The 23335-nt window shown below is 36.3% G+C and overlaps 1 long non-coding RNA gene and 1 pseudogene across 1 annotated transcript; both read left to right on the top strand.

The window, feature by feature from the left end:
* Positions 1 to 3986: 3986 nt before the first annotated feature.
* On the top strand, positions 3987 to 19378 carry LOC122146200 (annotated as a pseudogene).
* Positions 19379 to 19505: 127 nt separating this feature from the next.
* LOC122146160 lies at positions 19506 to 20342 on the top strand. Its single transcript, XR_006160860.1, has 3 exons — positions 19506 to 19593; positions 19784 to 19939; positions 20296 to 20342. It is a non-coding gene; the product is annotated as an uncharacterized LOC122146160 (long non-coding RNA).
* The last annotated feature ends 2993 nt before the right edge of the window (positions 20343 to 23335 follow it).

Below are 23335 nucleotides of genomic sequence, written 5' to 3'. Positions count from 1 at the left end.
CTGAGCTACATGTGTGGAGTCACTCTTACAAAGGTTTTGGCCATTCCAGTGCAGTAAACTTTTCTCTAAAATGGTGCATTTGTAAAAGCATTTATGTTTTAGAAACTCTCAATACACTGATATTGTATGTTTCAATGTCTGTCCAGATGCAAATACCTGAAAACTGAAATTACTATGTAATGCCCCAGTACTGCCTTTCACAAATTCTTCTTTGACTTCACATTTTTAAGATAATAGACTTGTAACCTGAATACTTACATTGTAACCTGCCTATTGGTCTTTAATTGTTCATAACATCCAACATAGATTATAGAATATGTGTGTTTGACGGCTCTGTAAATGTCTTAAATATAAATAAAGCTGGAATTACAACTGTACTTTTCAGGAACTGCCTTGTGATTTTATGGATTTGGGCTATGCATTTAGTTCTCAGATGGCACAAAGCCATTTTAAAACTGTAAATAATAAATAATATTTTGATTTCCATCATTTAGAAAGTTGAAATAAAAGTTATGCAAATTATTGAATAAATTGATTTTATATTTTTGATATTGTAACATTTTTATATTGAAAGTCATTTTGAGTAATTGAGTACATTTTGAGTATGTTTTTCTTTGAAGGTACAATCCATGGCTTCAAATTGGCTTCCAAGGTCCCATAATGTCTCATGATCTAAAAAGAAAAAAGAAAAAGTTTTAGACAAAACCAGCTGAATTATCATACATAAGAAACATTGACATGTAGTCCTTCAAACAACATTTTTATTCTTTCTTGCACAGAATAGTTGGATATTATAGGCAGTTGTGAGCATCTATGTCTGCAGAGGTTAAAAAAAACAAAAAAACATCAACTGATATGTTCAGTGAGACTTGTGTCACATGTCGGTCAGGCTCACCACCCAGCCAATCACAACGCACCCTCGGACCTCATCACGATTACCTCATCAGCTCACCACCACATAAGCACACACCTCAGTCACTTCATTGTCTGATCTCGTAGCTACTACACGGAACCCTCCAGTATCTAGCTGCTTGTATTGACTCTCTTACCAGCCTTGCTACTTACCTCTTTGTCAAACCTGATTCTCCTAGACTCCTGTGTTTCTCCAGGGTGCCTCCAGCGAATCCTCTTCCAAGATCTCCTCTCCAGTGTTACCCCGAGGTGTGTGCAACGGATCCTCCATTCTGCTCACCCCACCTGCTTTACGGAGTAAGCCCTTATCCAACCAAGTCATCCAAACCCTGCTTAACAGTTCCTCCGGACTCTCTCACCTGCTTCTCACCATTTTCACATACAAACCTGCTTTTATAATAAACCTGTTGAAATATAACCTTCTGTCCCTGAGTCCGTTTGTTACAACTTGTTTTAAAGAAAATAATACTTTTTTTTTTTTTTTCAGTGAGGATGAATCAAATCAATCAAAACTGACAGTAACAACATTTAAAATGTTACAAGAATCCTGACAAAAAACGCACTATGGTTTCCACCAAAATACTATGCAGCACAACTGTTTTTAACTGTGAAAATAAGAAATATTTCTTGAGCAGCACATCAGCATAGTAGAATGATTTCTGAAGAAACATGTGGCACAGTGAAGACTGGAATAATGACTGATGAAAATTCAGCTTTGCAATGTAGGAATAAATTAAACATTTTAAAATAAAATATCATTATAAATTGATTAAAATAATGCACTATTATTTTAAAATAATAATATTTTAATTTTATTTTTTATCAAATAAAAGTCATGGTGCTACGCTGATTTGGAGAGACACAGAGTTGAGGAATTGTTGAATAAAGTCGTTATTTTTGTTTTCTTCATGTACAAAAAGTATTCTCGTCGCTTCATAACATTACGGTTAAACAACTGATGGCAGATGCTTCTCATACTTTCCTGGACCTTGACACTGTTATTTATTTGGCAGTCTATGGGACAGTCTCAAGCCTCCCGGTTTTCATCCAAAATATCTTAAATTGTGTTCTGAAGACGAACGAAGCTGATACAAGACTGATCCTGATCACCCTGTCAGAGTTTATTCTGAGATAACAAAACTTGAACCCAAAGTAAAAAAAAATATCCAATCAAACAGTTTTCTGGATTCCATGGGGCTCATATTGAGTAGCAGACCTTTAGGCTACATCTCCACTGCCCTTAAGAAAAGAAAAGACCAGATGAAGGCATCTTTGTAGACATAATGTTATGCAAAAATTTTGATCTGCTTTGATGCCTTCCTACATTGGTTTACCTGTAAAGGCAGCATTTTTTAGATTTGACATAGAATGGCTGAAGCCCAACCTCCTCTGGAGCCTAACACAATCTGCAGCACATTCACAAAAGCAGGTTCATGAAGCTGAACTAACACCATATTAACATGTGTCCTGGATTATGTAAGAGAAGGGGTTGAGTTAGAACTGAAGCACTGGTGGCTGACTGCTTTTCAGCAGCGGCTGGTTAATGAGTTTGAGGAAGGATATGGGAGCGGCCGCATTTGGGAGTCTGAAGTTCACCTAGAGGCAATCTGGAAGTGAAAAGATAGGAGCAGAGCCAAACACTCTGCTGCAAAAAAGGACAGAAACACACTGCCTAAAAAAAGGTAGGAAACATTCCTTTGGAATAAATTGTTTTGAACTGTAAAAACAGAACAACTACTGATTTCAGAGACTTTTGATGGAGTTCAAATCATTTAATTCACATATATTGTTGTGCCATTTTATGGTGGACTGTGTGTTGCAGGTTAAGGGAGGGTCTTGTAAGTCATAATCATTTGTAAATCCAGAGCAATTTCATTCTCAGTTTGCACTGTTTCTCATGCATCCTTCACAATGTCATTCACAAAGGCTCTACTGTTGGTTGCAAGGGGTCAAACAGAGCACAACAAACAGGGGTGACTGTAGTAGGCTAACAGTGGGAATTGTACATCTCACTACTAATCACCAACCCACTTTTGATGGTCTGTTTAACTCTCAAAAGATCCGACCAGCTCAATGGTGCCTCAGAAAAAAATGGTCTGCATTGATGCCATAGACTACATGAATGCATAGAGGGAATAAGATGAGGTTCACCAAGGGAGGCTTTAACTAGCTCATAACAGAAAACATTCGACATAACCTGCACCTATTTATTTTTAAACCTTTATCCACATGTTATGGCATAGTTGATTCATCCGGTAAGTATGCATGGACTTTGGACTTGTACTAAGATACACTACCAGTCAAAAGTTTGGACACACCTACTCATTATTTCATATTAATATTTTTTTATATATTATATGTTATATATATTATAATTATTATTAAAGTAAAAAATAAAAAAAAAATATGAAAACACAAATGGAATTATCCAGCCATAATTGCTGTCTATGCAGTCTTTTATTGTATCTTCTACATGTCTAAGTTACTACACTTTTTGTCTAGATTCTCTACCAACCCATGCTGGGTTGCTTTTTATGAACTTACTGCTAACTGGGTTAGCATTTCAGCATAAGAAGTTAAAAAGGTGTTAAAATTATGAGAAATATAAAATCAGTCAAGTGTGTCCAGACCTTTGACTGGTATGTAAGAGTTAACCAGTAATACATTCCAGTCCAGATTAGAGCATATTAGGGCCAAACCATTTGAGAAGCACTGCTATAGTGCATATATTTTTTATTCTTATGGTAATTAAATATTTCAACAAATAAAAATTCATTTTTATCAGAGTCAAATAAAATGGAATAGAAGTTCAGTGGTCAGAAGGAGGTATAGGAGGTCAGTGTATAGTATACAGTCATTTCAACACATTACAGTAAAATGCAAAGGACAAGTACGCATGGCACCAGATGGGCTGGGGGTGGAGAGGCTAAACAAACATATTTGTTTCACTCTATCACTCAATCTACTGTGGAGGGGGGCGGAGATGAACGACTTATGCCTGTAACCACAGATATGACACACCTGTATGCATATCACCTGCTCTTGCCCATATATGGCCCTGAGTGAATGAACACAGAGAGTGATAAAAGTGCAAGGGTTGTAAAGTAGAGAAAGCGAGAGTGAGTTGCACAGTCTCCACCATTGTATGTGAACCAGCAGAACCTTTACTTGGCCTGCTTCCTTCTCGATTCCACCGGTGGCAGGTGAGCTCCTCTTACTCTCGCTCTTTCCATTGCAGAAAAAGACCTTTAACATTGAAGATGCTCATTAAAGTGATTCATTAGCCAAGTAGACTGTAAAAGTTGACCCTGTAAAAGACGAAAAAAGGAAAACCCAGTTGTAAATTTAGTACCTAATATAGCAGTGCTTTTTATTTCAGTGGTTATTCCTAAATATTTAACATGAATCACTATTATTAATTACACTTCTATCATCTGCGGCAAAAAATGGTAGAAATGACAAAAATTCCCCAGCTATCAGAATTAGGGTTGACAAAAGTGTTCCTGTTCCACCTTTTATCTGTTATCTAACATTAAATATATTCCAGAATATTTATGGAATCAATTAACTGATTCATTTGAAGTGTTTGACATAAGTGAAAAACACCTATATGTACATTTATACATAACATATTCCCCCGAAACAATTACTAAAGCAAATATGGTTCCCTAATGAGAAAGTTAATTTCTGACTGTCTCGTCTTGGATAAAATACGCTTAGCTATATATCGTTGGTATACAGTGTCTAGCAAAAACTAAATCTGTTTGGTGTTTAAGCTGGCTTGCTGTCATTCATTTTGAATGAATCTCAATGGTGACTAAAACATCCCATTAGTTGCTTTATGTTTGAATGACTTGACAACATGCTATTTTTTCTATATTGCATTGTACATTATATGTTTGCATTTCATAATCTGATCTACTCGTATGCTTTGGTCTGAAACAGAAGGTTGGATTTGGTCATGGTGGACAGTTTACAGGAAGAATATTAATCAAGGTTATTAGGAAGGAGGTGGAGATGAGACATGTACTATACACAGCACTGTCAGGCCTGATCAAACACAGGGTGGTTAAATAAAAAACTCTGCACACTTTCCTGTTTGCTCTGACACACTGCATCTAGTAATTCTGCAGGGCAGATCATTTGTGATATGCCATTGTAACTGTAACAGCAGAGTGAAGCTGTTAAGACATTATTGCACTAACAACGTAACTTCTAGGATTTAGTTAGGAAATATGAACCTTTGCACTTACAAAGGTGACTTAACTGGTGAGTTAAGGGTCAGCGCAATCTGCTCACACTAGAGACAGTACAACCACCTAATAAAACCCAACCATCCAATCAAACAAGAGAGACTGAGTCATCCTTATTATCACACCTTATCAACATCTATGCTGCAAGGTACCAGGCAAACATAAAAAGATGTTGATAAGGAAGCTCATAAATTTGGGATATGCAAACAGAAAATGATCCTCTAGGGCGTATGGAGATATATAAATAGGGTGTGTATACTGTATGTGTGTGTATTATTTGATCGCTGTTTCATGATCTGACATTTTGCTTGGCTACTTTTAAGTAACTCGTTTTTTTTTTTTTTTTTTTACTTTGTGTGCTGCCATCTTGACCAGGTCTCCCTGGAAGAAGAGATTATATCTCAAGGGGATCTTTTAAAATAAAATTAATAAACCACATATTAATAAAATTAATAAAAATAAATTAAATAAACCACAGCGTAAGGATGAATGCATTTCACATTGACTGAAAAATGTCATTAAATTACCATAATGTAGCATGTAAAAGCTATTGTCAGGTGCGATGGCCCCACATGATTTGATGGAAGCTTCCTGCTTAATTTGTTAAAAACAACACCACAAATGATAGATAGTAACCAAGCAATGGCAAGTTTCTTAAATCAGTGTAACCGCGATGTGGATGTGAGGATAGAAAGGATGTGGTTGGTACTTTAACGTGAGAAGCAAGTCTTGAAAAAGAGATACTATTCCTCACTAGCCACATAATTTGTAGCATATTTAAACATATGGGTGGTTTACACACAACAAAGACAAAGCTAACAAAATATAATCAAATTTTTATAGTCCCCTGACCATCATAAACCATGTACAACTTCCTTCAGAACATAATAGATTGTTACGTGAGCAAATGTAGAGATTATTCATGTAATAAATTATTATAAAAGTGGATCAGTAATGCAATAAAAGTTATGGTTAAATTATTTAATTAACTCTGTACCGTTCAGTGCAAAAATATTAAATATTTTGTCTTTTAGTAAAATATCTAAACACCCATTACACAAGATCTAATAATTTGACAATCAAACTTGTATAATATATTTAGGCTTGTTTTCAGATATTATATCTTGAATTAGTGATAAAAAAACAAATAAATATCTTGCATAAAGAACATAAAGCTTATATTTAGGAAGATGTTCACATTTTTATATTATTTTCATAACAATTAAGCACCTTTTTAGTAAATCTTGAACTTAGCTTTTTTCCTTGTAGATTAAATGCATAAATCTAACTAAACAATTTAGAAAAAGAAAGAAAGAAAGAAAGAAAGAAAGAAAGAAAGAAAGAAAGAAAGAAAGAAAAACATATTCTCTGAAATGGCACATTACATGATTTTCCTTTTCAAGTAAATTAATCATGTTTTAAGGAAAATAATACAGACATACTGGTTAAGCAAACATTTATATGCCGCTTGAACTATGTGCTCATTGCAGTAGATAAAGTGAAGGATTGTGGGGCTTGATCACGCCCTGACATCTCAGCCACACTTAATGATAACTGCTCTGGATATGGCGGCGTAGTATTTTTACAACACATTTGCAACAGATATTTGACATGAGGCTTTCACTTCCTTTAGCTTTAGTGCCTGGGCTTGCTAATGCATGAACTTAAGTGCACAGACTCTTATTTAGGCTGCACCCTCTTTTCCACTTAAACAACACTAAGGAAGCCTATCAGGAAAGAAATCATTAAACAATATATTAAGGGAAAAGTTCACTCTGTCTTATGCTGCACAGTTTTATACCATTTATAGTGACCATGGCTTTCAAAGTCCAAAAAAAGGACAAAAACACAAGTCTTCAGAAGCCATATAATAGCTTCATGGGATGAACAGATTTCATTACTAGTTAAAAAAATGATGAACCAGAAATCTTCCATTTAATTCTAAGATTATGTACTGTGATACCAAATACGCCACGTTTAGAGAAAAATAACTGCCTTTAGGTTTAGGATAACATGAAGGTGAGCTGGGTCTGTAAAAAGCAATACAAATATTTGTTCATACACTCAACATGTGTGCTTTGTAATTCTAAGAAAACAATCTGGATCACTGAACTCAAGTTATTTCTATCCAACCTTCCCTTTGTTCTCTCTTCCAGGTACTTTCTGAGACGTAAGCTGGCACCATGCCACAGGATGTCAAGACCGATGTTCCCAAAGTCCTTGATAAAACCACACCAGGACTTCAGATGTGGAGAGTGGAGGTAAGTAGGAAGGATACTACAAACCCGATTCCAAAAAAGTTGGGACACTGTACAAATTGTGAGTAAGAAAGGAATGGAATAATTTACAAATCTCATAAACTTATATTTTATTCACAATAGAATATAGATAACAAATCAAATGTTGAAAGTGAGACATTTTGAAATGTCATGCCAAATATTGGCTCATTTTGGATTTCATGAGAGCTACACATTCCAAAAAAGTTGGGACAGGTAGCCATAAGTGGCCGAAAAAGTTAAATGTACATATAAGGAACAGCTGGAGGACCAATTTGCAACTTATTAGGTCAATTGGCAACATGATTGGGTATAAAAAAGAGCCTCTCAGAGTGGCAGTGTCTCTCAGAAGTCAAGATGGGCAGAGGATCACCAATTCCTCCAATGCTGCGGCGAAAAAAAAAATAGTGGAGCAATATCAGAAAGGAGTTTCTCAGAAAAAAAATTGCGAAGAGTTTGAAGTTATCATCATCTACAGTGCATTATAACATCAAAAGATTCAGAGAATCTGGAACAATCTCTGTGCGTAAGGGTCAAGGCCAGAAAACCATACTGGATGCCCGTGATCCTCGGGCCCTTAGACGGCACTGCATCACATACAGGAATGCTACTGTAATGGAAATCACAACATGGGCTCAGGAATACTTCCAGAAAACATTGTCGGTGAACACAATCCACCGTGCCATTCGCTGTTGCCAGCTAAAACTCTGTAGGTCAAAAAAGAAGCCATATCTAAACATGATCCAGAAGCGCAGGCGTTTTCTCTGGGCCAAGGCTCATTTAAAATGGACTGTGGCAAAATGGAAAACTGTTCTGTGGTCAGACGAATCAAGATTTGAAGTTCTTTTTGGAAAAGTGGGACGCCATGTCATCTGGACTAAAGAGGACAAGGACAACCCAAGTTGTTATCAGTGCTCCAGTTCAGAAGCCTGCATCTCTGATGGTATGGGGTTGCATGAGTGCGTGTGGCATGGGCAGCTTACACATCCGGAAAGGCACCATCAATGGTGAAAGGTATATCCAAGTTCTAGAACAACATATGCTCCCATCCAGATGTCATCTCTCTCAGGGAAGACCTTGCATTTTCTTTGTTTTTTTACAACATGACAATGCCAGACCACATACTGCATCAATTAGAACATCATGGCTGCGTAGAAGAAGGATCCGGGTACTGAAATGGCCAGCCTGCAGTCCAGATCTTTCACCCATAGAAAACATTTGGCGCATCATAAAGAAGATGCGACAAAGACCTAAGACAGTTGAGCAACTAGAAGCCTGTATTAGACAAGAATGGGACAACATTCCTATTCCTAAACTTGAGCAACTTGTCTCCTCAGTCACCAGACGTTTGCAGACTGTTATAAAAAGAAGAGGGATGCCACACAGTGGTAAACATGGCCTTGTCCCAACTTTTTTGAGATGTGTTGATGCCATGAAATTTAAAATCAACTTATTTTTCCCTTATAATTATACATTTTCTCAGTTTAAACATTTGATATGTCATATTTGTTGTATTCTGAATAAAATATTGAAATTTAAAACTTCCACATCATTGCATTCTGTTTTTATTCACAATTTGTACAGTGTCCCAACTTTTTTGGAATCGGGTTTGTACTTTAAATTAGTACATTCAGCATCTGAGATACTGACATCTTTAGCAAATCACTAATCAGTCTTTTTAAATTACTGGTCAGAACATGGAGCTCGTGCCTTGTCCACCCAAAACATATGGACAGTTTTTTGAAGGAGACAGCTATGTAATACTCTACGTAAGTATCAGCACTTAGTGTCCTAATCGACTCAAACACATTTAAGCTGACAAAAACTAACCGCTAAAGAAAAACATTTTATTTTCAGACTCACAAGACCAGCAACAACTACACCTATGACCTCCATTATTGGCTGGGTAAGGACACCTCCCAGGATGAGCAGGGAGCAGCAGCAATATACACCACACAGATGGATGAACACCTAGGGGGTGCTGCTGTACAGCATCGTGAAACCCAGGGCCACGAGAGCGCCACTTTCCAAGGATACTTCAAACAGGGCATCATGTAAGCCATCTCCTGACTGATGTTAAGAGTCACCTTGTATGAATCTATAAACCAAATTAACCAAAACATGTAAAGGTCACATATGTGTCACACATATTTTAGGACCATTAGGATTCTTTGCTAATAAATAAATAAATAATACTAAACAAAAATGTGCATAAAAAGATACTACTAAAGATATTATATATATATATATATAATGTATATATATGTATATTTAGCTTTTTTTGGGTGAAATATGACCCTGATGTTGACATGAATAAATAACATTTCAAGGGGAGTTCACAATGCACATATTTTCCTTTAATCATAATTTCCAACACTGAGGCTCTTTATTTTAAGATGCTGTGAGAAGCATATGACCTTATAATGCGTCTCTTAGTCACAAAGAGTAAAAAATGTGGAAGTTTACAAAAATGGACTTCTTCATTTCATTTTACAAGAAGTGGTCAACTTTGAGTGAGTAAACATGAGTTACAATTGATAACAATGCTAATCTTTTTGTTCCAGATACAAAAAAGGTGGAGTCGCATCTGGGATGAAACAAGTGGAGACAAACACATACAACATTCGCAGACTGCTGCATGTGAAGGGAAATAAGCATGTGGTTGCAGGAGAGGTAAGAATAGCCCCAGGCACAATAAAGAAATTCAACCCACTATAGCAAGACCAGAGGTGTAAAAACCCCTAAGACATTTTACTACTCATTTATTCACGTCAACAACACAAAAACCAACTACCCACAATAAGCCTGATTAAAAATCATCAGTCCATATTCATTTTAAACATATGTTAAGCTACTCTGCATGCCATGCATTTATTTGTTATTTAAACATCTAAATCACATTTCAAGTTGATGAAGAAAGGAATACTGTAAGCAAAAAAGTAATATTTAAATAATATACCAAATGATTAAAAAAAATAAGATCTTTATAAATACTAATATAATATGCATGCATGTAATAAATTGCTATTAAATAAGGTTTTGAATGCCTGATGTGATTACTCTTAAGGTACCATTTATTAACATTAGTTAACTACAATAGTTGACATTAACGAGGATTAATAAAGTCTTTTTAAGTATTTTTCATTGTTTTCATAATTTTTTCATTATTGGGTGAACTACGGTCTTATCTTTAAAGACTAGGGTCTGGTTTCACAGACAGGGCTTAGGTTAAGCCAGGATTAAGGCCACAGTTCAATTAGGACATATTTTATAAACATACCTTAGAAAAAATAACACTGACATATTTTAAGATATGTCATTGCAAGTTTATTTCAGTTAAAACAGCACAGACAAGCATTTTAGTCTGAGACTAGGTTTAAGCGTTGCCTGTGAAACTGGGGCTATATGTCTTGTCCCAGATTAATATGGATATTGAGCTATTTGTAAACTGATGTTCCCCAAAAAAAAGTGTAAATAATGAGGTTCAATTCCTCTGTACGTAGGTGGAAATGAGCTGGAACAGCTTTAATCAAGGTGATGTGTTCCTGCTGGACCTGGGGAGCCTGCTCATTCAGTGGAATGGGCCCCAAGAGTAACCGAATGGAGAGGTTAAGGGTAAGCCATTAGAATTGATTTGCAATGCAAAAAATACCCCTATTCAGTGACAAAAACACATTCTTGTTGCTAAGGGTGCATATTACAAAATATGCACCATAAGTTCACTAAGGCTTTTGTTTTCATAGGGAATGAACCTAGCTAAGGACATTCGTGATCGAGAGAGGGGTGGTAGAGCACAAGTAACTGTAGTGGAAGGAGATGATGAGAAATCTTCCGAGGAAGCAATGAAATTAATGATTCAGGCACTGGGGGAGAAAAAACACATCAAAGATGCCATTCCAGATAATATTGTGGATGAAAAACTCAAGACTGCCATTAAACTCTTTCAGTGAGTAATAGTTTTAACTACAAATTAAAGCATGTGTTGAAAATGACGTGCTCCAGCTAAAACAAGTATCTTGTGTGAAAAGTATTTCAGATGCTCAGGGTAACCTTGTAGTGCAGGAGGTGGCAGTGAAACCTCTCACACACGACCTACTGAAAACTGAGGTATGATAACCATGAGCGCTACCCAAAAATAAACATTGCAGTATAAAGCAATTCTGTGTAAAGGCCATGATTATAGCATAGGCTCCCAATGACACCTTTACACACATGTGCATTTCACAGCTGGGAGTCAGCATCAGCTGATCAGCATAATTTCTACGCCTACATAATGGATTCCTGTTAAGATAAGACAGAAGGAATACAGTCATGCTCATGACACAGTTTGATCTGGTCATGCGGATGTGATGCAAATATGACAGAATATTGTATAAAAAAGTCTTCATGAAATGCTGTTGGCCAACTGCTTCTGTAGTTGAACACAAGTTCAAGATAAAAAGTAAGTTTGATGAGAGAAATGACTTGATTAGGAAATTGTGAAAGCTAAATTAAATATGTATGGAGCTGAATAGTTGGCGGAAATAATCTGACAAGAAAGAGAAGTTTGTGACTTTAACTGTAGAAGAAAGTTGTTTTAGATATATTTTGATTAAAGTTAATTAAAAAACTGTTAGCATGCATTCATGAACTGTCAATGAATTGTGCGCCAAGACCATGAACATATATTTAAACTAAATAAAAATCTTGTCTTGAAAATGACAAATTGTTGATTTGAAATGGAGAAGTGGAACCAAAAAAAGGCACCCAGAAAGGAAGCAAGCAAGCTGTATTCATGATAGCTATACAAATGCTCAACGAGTGTGTGATTCTCATTGTGATATAAAAGAGAAATGGCTGTTATTACACTCTCAAAAACAAAAAGACAGTGTCTATAAAAGGACTCACCACTTCTGCACAAACATTACTTAGCTGAAAAAAAGGAGAGAAACTAAAACAGCCCCTTTTAAAGGAGGAAAGTATTCCAATTGACATCTGATTCCTGTGACAGGACTGCTATCTGCTGGATCAAGGTGGAATAAAGATCTTTATCTGGAAGGGGAAAAAGGCATCAAAAACTGAAAGAGCAGAATCTCTGAAGAAAGCAGAGGTGAGTCTTACACCAATGAAGCACTAATCAAGGTGTGCTTTTCACAAGGGGCCTCATTCACCAACTGTGTATTTGCAAGTATTTGTGAGGTAAAAAACCCGTGTGAATGAATCACAATTCATTATCAAATAATTGATCATACAAGGCCTTAAAAGTCAAGTCTTTAAGTTATTATTTCGGAGGACAAAAATGATCTGGTTAGATTCTGGATCAAATAGCATCAGAGCCACTTCTGCAACATAATACTTTTGTATACAATTATCAAAGAAATAATGCCCAATATTTCTAAGCAAAGTATATTGCACCAAATTTTAAAGGGATATGCCACCCTAAAATGAAAATTTTGTCATTAATGACTTACCCCATGTCGTGCCAAACCCGTAAAAGCTCTGTTCGTCTTCAGAACACAACTTACTGTAAGATATTTTGGATGAAAACCTGGAGGCTTGAGACTGTCCCATATACTGCCAAGTAAATAGCAGTGTCAAGGTCCAGAAAAGGTCATGAAAGTCGTCGTCAGAATACTCCATCTGCCATCAGATGTGCAATCTGGGTTATATGAAGCGACGGGAACACTTTCTGTAAGCGAAGAAAACAAAAATAACGACTTTATTCAAAAATTCCTTTGTCAGCGGTCTTCTATGTGTCTCTCCATATCACCATATGCTGCGTATGCTCTTTTGTGTCATCCGCGCCACAAGGATGCACTGTTTTATTTCAAATCAAAGCTAAATACATGTAGAAACAGCACATCCTTGTGGCGTGGATGAGACAGAAGAGCATACACAGCATGCAAAAAAAAGTGTTCCCATCGCATCATATAACCCAGATTGCAGGTCTGATGGCAGATGGAGTATTCTGATGACGACTTTCATACCTTTTCTGGACCTTGACACTGTTATTTACTTGGCAGTCTATGGGACAGTCTCAAGCCTCCAGGTTTTCATCCAAAATATCTTAAATTGTGTTCTGAAGACGAACTAAGCTTTTATGGGTTAGGAACGACATGGGAGTAAGTGATTAATGACAAAATTTAAATTTTGGGGTGGAGTATCCCTTTAATTTAATCACATATCAATTCTTGCTAAAGAAACACTTCATCATCTCACTTCATGTTTTATTGTTCTAGGCCTACATAAAGGCAAAAGGATATCCTGCATCCACCTATGTAGAGACAGTAAGCGAAGGAGCAGAATCATCCGTGTTCAAGCAACTCTTTCAGAAGTGGACAGACAAGGGACAGACAGCTGGATTGGGCTCCACTCACAGTCCAGGAAAAATAGGTGAACATGGTTTACTAATGTAAAGAAAGCACTTGTAAAAACAAGAGTCCAGGAGATGGAAAAAAAAAGAATACATCCTAATTTATATAATTGAAAACACACTCATGAACAGTGGCAATGGCAGCCTAAATTGCCATGCAAGGATTTGAATCAGTGAATCACTTCTTGAATCAGTTCCTTTACATGAACCTTCCGAACAAAATGGTATACTAGATTAGTCAGTCAATCAGTCTTTTGAGTCCAATATATGAGAGAGGACAGAAGTAGTAAAAGAAAGCTTTTGATTACTGATCTCTTACAGTTTTTTTAAGTTTTTTATACTGATCTCTTTACAGTCTCTTTGTTTTTTTTGCGAAAAGTAGTTGTAGTTAAATAAACATTTTTGTTACTTGAAATAAAATAACCTCCAAATAAAAATAAAGCTTAATTAAAAGAACATAAAATAATAAATAGTAATATAATAAAAATGAATAATTATAATGACATAAAATCACTTCATTTCAGCTTGTTGCCAAAGCAACATTACTAAAATAACACTAAAACTAAAAATAGACAAAAAACACAAATGACTAATACTTTAATATTAAAACAGAAAAAATCTAAAAAAAAAAATGTTGTTAATATTCACACACTACTGAAAAATGTTAGTTGCGTTGTTATTTTAGTTGGCATCTTCCCAACACTGCTGAAATACAATGCAAAGATCATCTATAAGAATAAGGAAGCATTCATACAGGATGCGTTCTTGTGTTAAAAACAGCTGTGGTGAAATTCTAATAGAAAAAACTGACATCCATTGCTCTGTACACAGGACAACAATTAAATAAAAATAGCATCGACAAAACACAAGAATGCATTGTGTATAAATGCCCCCTTAGAAACCCATGATTCTGACTCTACTATGTTATAATTTCTGCTTTCTGTAGCCAAGGTTGAGCAAGTTAAGTTTGATGCCACCTCAATGCATGCCAGACCCTGACTTGGCTGCACAGACGAAAATGGTGGATGATGGTCGGGGCGAAGCCGGGCGAGGTCAGTGAAATGACCTTTGATGAAATGACAATAGCCTGTTCATTCATTTCAGTGAAAAATAACTCATTACATAAGTGTGTTCATCCCTCAGGTATGGAGGACAGAGGACAATGAGCTTGCCCCTGTTGAGAGGAAGTGGCTCGGCCACTTCTACGGTGGGGACTGTTACCTCATTCTCTACAAATATGAAGTCAACAGCAAAACTACATTACATTCTTTACATGTGGCAAGTAAGTATCTCTTCCATCCTGATTTAATCATTTTACATTGTAATTTAATTCTATTACAAAGATTCTTTTAATGTTTTTGAAATAAGTCTTGCTCACCAAGGCTGCATTATTTGATCAATAATACAGTAAAAAAAATACAGTAAAAACAGTTGTGAGATATTATTATATGGTAAAATAACTTATCTATTTTAATATATTTTAAAATTTAATTTAATTTCTGTGATTTCAAAAGCTGAATTTTTCAGCAGCCATTACTCCAGTCTTCAGTGTCACATTGCTTTTATAGTTAAAAAATTACAAATATATGATATGAACTTCTTTGAATTTCAAATTTTAATTCCACCTTTCTTACATTCAATTTGGAATTCTGCATCCTACAGTTTAAATTCCAATTCAAAGTCAGGAATTTAACTGTTATTTAAAAGGCATTTCTCAGTTAAAATTCTGAATACTGATGGCATTTTAGGGGCCGCCATGCAAGCACAGCGGAGCTGACAGCCTCTGCATATCAGGCTGTGATCCTGGACCAGAAGTACAACGGGAGTAAGAACCAGTGCAGGTCCGCGTTCCTATGGGAAAGGAGCCTATTGCACCTAATGGCCATTTTCAAGGGTAAAATGATTGTTTATGAGGTAAGTTTGTCAGCCTGTTCCTCTCTATATAAGCAGCACTTGGTCATTTCATCCGTTATAACCACGGCCAGACTTAGGGCTTAATTGGGCTGCAGCCCATGGGCCCCGTCTTGTAGGAGGCCCTGCCTTTGCCGGTTTACGTTTGTTTGATTTGTTCGTAATATGCCAGTCAGAATTCAGAAATTATTAGCCGCATTTCCACTGCACATGCAAGATCTAAACGTCAATAGCATGTTGTTAACAAGATTAACAAGTTAATAGCATGTTGTTAACATGATTAGCAAATTACTAGCATGTTGTTAACATGATTAGCAAGTTTACTAGTATGTGGCTAGGATGATAAGCATGTTACTGTCATGATTCTAACATGATTAGCATGTTACTAGCATGATTCTAGCATGTTTAACAAGTTGTTAGCTTTTTTCAAACATGATTAGCAAGTTATAAACATGTTGTTAGCATGATTGGTAAGTTATTAACATGTTGATAGCATGATTAGCAAGTTACTAGCATTTTGTTAGCATGTTTCTAGCATGATTAGCAAGTTACTAGCATTTTTTTAGCATTTTTTCGCATGATTAGCAAGTTTCTCGCATGTATTAGCATGATTAGCCAGTTACTAGCATGTTGCTAGCATGATTCTAGTACGATTAGCATATTATTTAGCATGGTTAACAAGTTACTAGCATGTTGTTAGCATGATTAAACAAGTTACTAGCATTTTGTAACGTTAACATGTATCTATCATGATTAGTCTTTTTACCATGATTAGCAAGTTACTTGCACGTTTCTAGCATGATTAGCATGTTATTAGCATGTTGTTAGCATGATTAGCAAGTTACAAACATCTTGTTAACATGTTTCTAGCATGATTACCACATTACTAGCATGTTGTAAGCATGTTTTATGTGCTAATCCAGCTAAAACCAGTTGATTCATTAAAAAAAAAAAAAAAAAAAAAGCTAAAACCCACAGCTAAGACAGCCTGACCTGCTAAAAAAGTGGCCAAAACCACTTTAAAACCAGCTTGGGAGGCCAGTTTAAGCAGTCAATCAGCTTAGGCTGGTTTTAGCTGGGTTTTTTCAGTAGGGAGTTTGTTAAGCTTTGCTATAACAATAGACAGCTTAAATACACCACAAGTCTTATTGTTAAAAGTTTTCACCCCTCAATGAACGTCTATGGGATTTTAGGTGGGTTTGATAGTCTGGTTTACAAAAACTGTAAGCCGCATCAGTTATAAAAAAAGATATAGCAACCCGAGGCAGACCAAGTTTAAATAGAATTTCAGTAAGTTGGCTTTTTTTAAGCTAACTTACTAAGAACCTGACATAAGAGGACACAGATATGACATACATTTCTTAATATTAATAAGCCAACATCTCTGGCTTTTTTTTTTTTCTCTCAAAGTTATTTCAGGGTTTTGATCCCTCAACTGAGAGAACACATCCTGTTTATCATATTATAATGAATATTTAATATTACATTTAAACTCTGACTATAGCCTAGACGTGTTGCATATTAATTGTACTATTTATGAACCTCAAAGCATATGTTTGTGTATTTTGTGTTACTCCAAAATGATGTTTGTAGTGTAGGTATAGGGCCCCCAAAACATAACCTCAAGCCCAGGGGCCCCCGCCCCTAAGTCCTGCCCTGGTTATAACAACGGAAACGAAAAACACACAAACACTTCCTGTTTTAAAAATGATTTTGTTTCTGGTTCTTTAAAAACAAAAACTACCGGAAAAAAGTGCAACAGCTTGCCACTGAGGCAGTACCTTCAAAGGTACAACTTTGTTTTTCAGTCACTTCATAGAGGGTTCTAATTAGGAGGATGCATATTAGTACCTTAACAATACTAACATGCACCTTTTAAGAGTAGTTAAGATACAAAGGTGTACTTTTGAGGGTACTGCTTCAGTACAAGCTAAAATATTATTTTTGCTATAAACATACCTTCATTTAGTTTAATTTGCAAGGACAATTAAAGTTAGCTACAAGAAAAGTGTGAAATGTGTGGCGCCATTTAAAACTATTAGGTGGGACTGTCAAACAAGAAGCAGTAGGGGTTTATGGTGCCGCTAGTAGTGCAGAAATGACACACTTAACCTTTTTAGCCTTGTAGTGCATGCACCCACCTTCTTTGTTTTGTTGGACTGGGGATTGAATACAGGAAGGAAGTTCCAGAGAAGGCTCCTCCCATTCTCAGCCGTCAGTAAGACTGTTTCACGTCGCATGGAACAAATGAATTCAACACACGTGCCACTGAGGTGCCTCCGCGCTCATCTTCTCTGAACTCCAACGATGTGTTTGTGCTCAGCACAGATAAGTGCTGCTACCTGTGGTATGGCAAGGTTGGTATTTCAAATGCTGACAATATCTGCCCATATTTCAGATGATGTTTCTGCATTTTCTTACCTGTCTGTCCTAACTACTTGCATTAAATATTATTGTGCAGGGCTGCAGTGGAGATGAGAGAGAGATGGCCCAAAACGCTGGCTGACATCATCTCTAAGAGGGAGCAGCATGTTATTGCAGAGGGTCAGGAACCAGCTGACTTCTGGGTAAACCTTGGTGGAAAGTCTCAGTATGCCAGCAGCAAAAGGTACAGTAAAACTTGCACACTGTAAAAAAAAAAAAACAAACAAACAAAAAAAAAAAACCTCTGGCTGCCTTGTTGTCTACATAGGGCAGCTACATTCTAATGCCACATCCTAACTCAAATAGTAAATCATAAATATTTTTGAAATGCTGTATATACTGTAACTAATGAAATTATACAAATAAAGTGCAACAGTCATGTTCTGGAAGTAAAAATTCCATTAATTTTCTCCATAAGGAAATAGATTTTTTAACAAAAACTTTATAAACCTAAGACCTGTTGTGAGCTCTGAGGTTGTTAAATGATATAATATAATATAATATAATATAATATAATATAATATAATATAATAATAATAATATAATCTAATATAATATAATATAATATAATATAATATAATATATAGTAAATGGTTGTGATGTTTGTAATTTACCTCATATCTTGTTGGTTTGTTTGCATGGCTTATAGTTGCTTTAAAGGGCTAGTTCATCAAAGACAAAAGAGATATTTTTAAGAATGTTAGTAACCAAACCATTGACTTCCATAGTATTTTTTTTCATACTAGGAAAGTCAATGGCTACCAGCAACTGTTTGGTTACCAGCATTCTTCAAAATATCTTATTTTGTGTTCAACAGAAGAAATAGGTTTGTTTTAGGACTATACTATATAGCCCATTCTTGGTTCTTATTTTCCTCAGACTTCAGGAAGAGAACCTCCAGTATCACACCCCGGTTGTTGAGTGCTCCAACCAGCACGGGTCGCTTTATAGCGACAGAGAGTACAACCTTAAACCAAGATGACCTGGATGAGGATGACGTGATGTTTGCTGGACATCTGGGATCAGGTGAATGTCGGGGTGGTTTTCTCATCGCAATTGTTCATATTCTTTCTGGACCACCCGAAATCACAGCATAGATATGTTCTGTCAGGTGTACCTGTGGATCGGCAAAAGGTGCCAATGACAAGGAGAAGAATGAAGCACTGGTTCCAGCACAGGAATATCTGAAGTCCCATCCTGCAGGCCGTGACCTGGATACGACCTATCCTAGTGGTGAAGCAAGGGTTTGAGCCGCCCACTTTTTACAGGCTGGTTCCATGCCTGGGAACCACAACAGTGGAGTGTAAGTAGATGACATGGTTTTACCTTCTTTCAGCATGACAACTTCCACAAGCACTACGGCACAGGCGATAAATATTTTTTATTCTCTTTCAGGGTGGGAAATCCTATTAGCAGCTTAAAGCAGAGCTTGGGAGATGCAACTGATCTCATCAAAATTACTGTGGTAGGTTATTCATTCTTCAAATGGTAGCATGTCACTAGCAATGTCAAGGTCATGGGTTCAGGTTGCATGAACTGAGAAAATGTATAGTACAACTTGAATGCTCTTTAAGTTTTGGGGCAAAAAGCAGCTTCTAAATACATAATGTTCAGTAACAAGTGAAAGTGAAAATGGCTTAACAACTTGTACACAGGATCTTACCCAACCAACCTCAAACCAAAACAACTCAAGTAGCTCAACTCAAGGGGGTAATCTACCCCTTCCTGTCACACAAACCTTTCCTCCAGAGAAGCTGGTGAACATTCAGACAGAAGACCTGCCTGATGGAGTCGACGCCACAAGAAAAGAAGTAAACTCCTGATCTTCGTACACAAATCCAACATACACAATGCAAAAAATGCAGTGAAACATTCCTTAAAACAATTACATTTGTAACATTTTATTTCAACTAAAATGACTAAACACACTATAAATATATTTTCTTTTTGGAGAATCACAAAGCCTAAATACATATAGAATTTATTTATATTTAAAATTTATATTTGTGTAATTTTTCTAATTTACATACATAGTCATATCACAATTAAAAAAAATCTTAATAGCACACTTTAATTTTCCTTTTTGGGGTCAAATGTGACCTGAACATATTTTTTTGTGACATTTATCTATTGTTAAAACTAACACACACCTCTATCATCTATGCAGGACTATCTCTCAAACGATGACTTTAACTGATCATGGGGATTTCTCGGATGGATTTCTATGCCCTGCCGTCCTGGAAGCAGCTGAATCTGAAGAAAGAAAGGGCCTGTTTTAGGGCATGGGCACAAATACATCCCCTGTGTTCTACGAAACAGACCTCTCATGCTAAACTGTACGAATGCTAGTAGTGGTTGCGATGCAAAAACACTACAGTCAGGATCATTTCCATTTTTAGATTTACACGTTTTCATGTTTAATTACTTTATTTAAATGTATTGTTTAGCAAATGCAAATTGATTTATTTGAAATTGCCATATGTTATATAAAGCAGAATTAATTACTTTAAAAGTATCATTTTTGAACAGAATATATGGACAATATGGGAAAATGGGATTGCAGATCTGTCTTTTTTACACCAGGATTTTGTATTAAAGCTGCATGGTAAACTTCCAACATAATCTTTTCTTAATGCACCTCAAGGGGAAACCTTCAAGCACTGACTAAAAAGTGGCTTAAGCGCTACAATAAATTTTAATATATTTCAACTAAGATAAAAGTTTTTGTTTGTTTGTTTGTTTGTAAGGTTAATAAGTATTAATTATAAAAGATACTCCTGTATACTGTCTAATGAGTAATTTCCAATTGGTATTAATCATTTACTGCATAAGAGGCACACCACCTGTCTAATGGAAAAGTCAATAAACAGGAAAAAGACTCATTGTATGGAAAATCTTTTGTTTCCTCTTTTGCTAATGCAAATATTATACATTAACTTATGCACAAATTTAATATTGCACTGTAACGCTTTTTTGTGACCCTAAGCAAAGCATTTGCATCTCAGTCTAACAAAACAGTAACGTTATACGTGTTACAAAACGTTTTTATTTAAATAGCATAGAGACCAAAGTTTGAGAGTGATAGTCAAATAAGGACAGCCTAGTTACTTAGGAAAGCTATCAGATGTTTAAGTCACATGTGTAGTGTACCACCATCCAGCTGGGAGGAGAAAAAGCCCTTAAAGCAGTCTAGGCTAGTTTGCTGGTCTCCAAAATTTCTGTAAAAGCAGCAAACTACACCAACCTGACTGGCCTGTGAGACTAGCTACATTTAGGCTTGTTTAAGCTGATTTTAGTCTGGGAGGGGTGACAAACTTGTGAAAAGCCTTTGAAAAACAGCAGTCAATTTAAAAGAGGTGGAATTAGCCACCTTGATGAACTAAATATATGAATATGTCTAATCGGGGGCCATAAATAATTATATTACAACTAGATCCTAGTGAACTGGCAAATTACAGACCCATTTCAAATCTTCCATTTATGTCTAAAATTTTAGAAAAAGTTGTGTCTGCTCAACTGTGCTCCTACCTGCAAAAAAAATGATCTCTATGAAGAATTTCAGGCCCCATCATAGCACAGAAACTGCACTTGTTAAAATTACAAATGACTTGCTTCTTGCATCAGACCAAGGCTGCATCTCATTGCTAGTTTACTTTGTTTCTTGAGTGCTGCGTTCGACATCATAGATCATGACAATACTCATAGATAGATTACCAAACTATACAGGTATCAAGGGCAGGCTTTAAGATGGTTTAGATCATACCTGTCCGAACGCTACCACTGTGTTTATTTAAATGGGGAGTACTCTCATTTATCACCAGTAAAATATGGAGTGCCACAAGGATCTTGTCCTAGGTCCTCTGCTATTTTCAATATACATGTTGGCCCCTTGTAATATCATTAGAAAATACGGGATTAATAGTTTCCACTGTTATGCTGATGATACTCAACTATATATCTCAACAAGACCAGGTGAAACTTCTAAATTATCTAAGCTAACAGAGTGAGTTAAAAAATGTAAAAGATATTGGATGACCAATAATTTTCTCCTATTAAATTCAGATAAGACAGAGATATTACCGAATTGGACCAGAAAACATTACACAGAATCTCGTAGATTCCAATTGGCAACTAGCTGGATGTACTGTTACTTCCTCTACTGTAAAAAATCTGGGTGTTATATTAGACAGCAACTTGGCTTTTGAAAATCATATTTCCCCATGTTACAAAAAACACATTCTTCCATCTTAGAAACATTGCCAAGCTACGAAAACAGGGTTACCTGTTCCTGATGCAGAAAGCTAGTTCATTGCATTCATGACCCATCTAGAACTGGACTATTGTAATGCACTTCTAGGTGGTTGTCCTGCATCCTCAATAAACAAGCTACAGGTAGTCCAAATGCAGCGTGCTAGCGGTCCTTACCAGGTCAAGAAAAAGGAAGCATATTCCTCCCAATTTACAGGTCTCTGCACTGGCTACCTATTAAGTCCGTATCAGTTACAAAATATTATTACTTACTATAAGCCCTTAAGGGCTTAGCTCCTGCGTACCTAAACTAGTCTTTCTATCACGCTACAATCCATTCACGCTCCGCTAAGGTCACAAAACGCTGGACTTTTGATAGTACCTAGGATAGCAAAGTCCACGAAGGAGGTAGAGCTTTTTCCGCATTTGGCTCCAAACTCTGGAATAGCCTTCCTGAGATAAATGTTCGGGGTTCAAACATACTCCTCTGTTTAAATCTAGATTAAAAAACACACCTTTTTGGACCAAGCATTCAAAGAATGCATCTCTAATGTGCACTGCAGTTATATCTGATCAAATGGCGCATTATTATTTCTTTAGCTTGGGTTAAACTAATTAATTTTTACCTTGGCTGGACACAGTAGCTACGCTAATTATGTCGCTATTTGTTTCTCTGTTTTGCCACGGGAGTTGTAACTAGGATTTACACAAGCTCCAGTCGGGATCCAGAACACCTGAGAAGAGATGATGCTACCCCTCAGAGGACCGCAGATGATGCTAACCCAGATGACAACATACAGAAAATACCACATTTTTGCTCTACAGTTTCGATTTCATAAGTGCTGGTCAATAGAGTTAATAGTCTGTTTTTCTACAGCTTTTAATTATCTTTTCGGAAAACTTTCTGCAGTATACACATAACTGACAGTCACCACTGATAAGATAATACTACCTATTGT

Source organism: Cyprinus carpio, chromosome A9 (genome assembly GCF_018340385.1).
Source record: "Cyprinus carpio isolate SPL01 chromosome A9, ASM1834038v1, whole genome shotgun sequence".
In the NCBI taxonomy this organism is placed as follows: domain Eukaryota; kingdom Metazoa; phylum Chordata; class Actinopteri; order Cypriniformes; family Cyprinidae; genus Cyprinus; species Cyprinus carpio.
The sequence above is the reverse complement of the archived record's forward strand: the minus strand, read 5'-3'. Positions and strand labels throughout refer to the sequence as shown.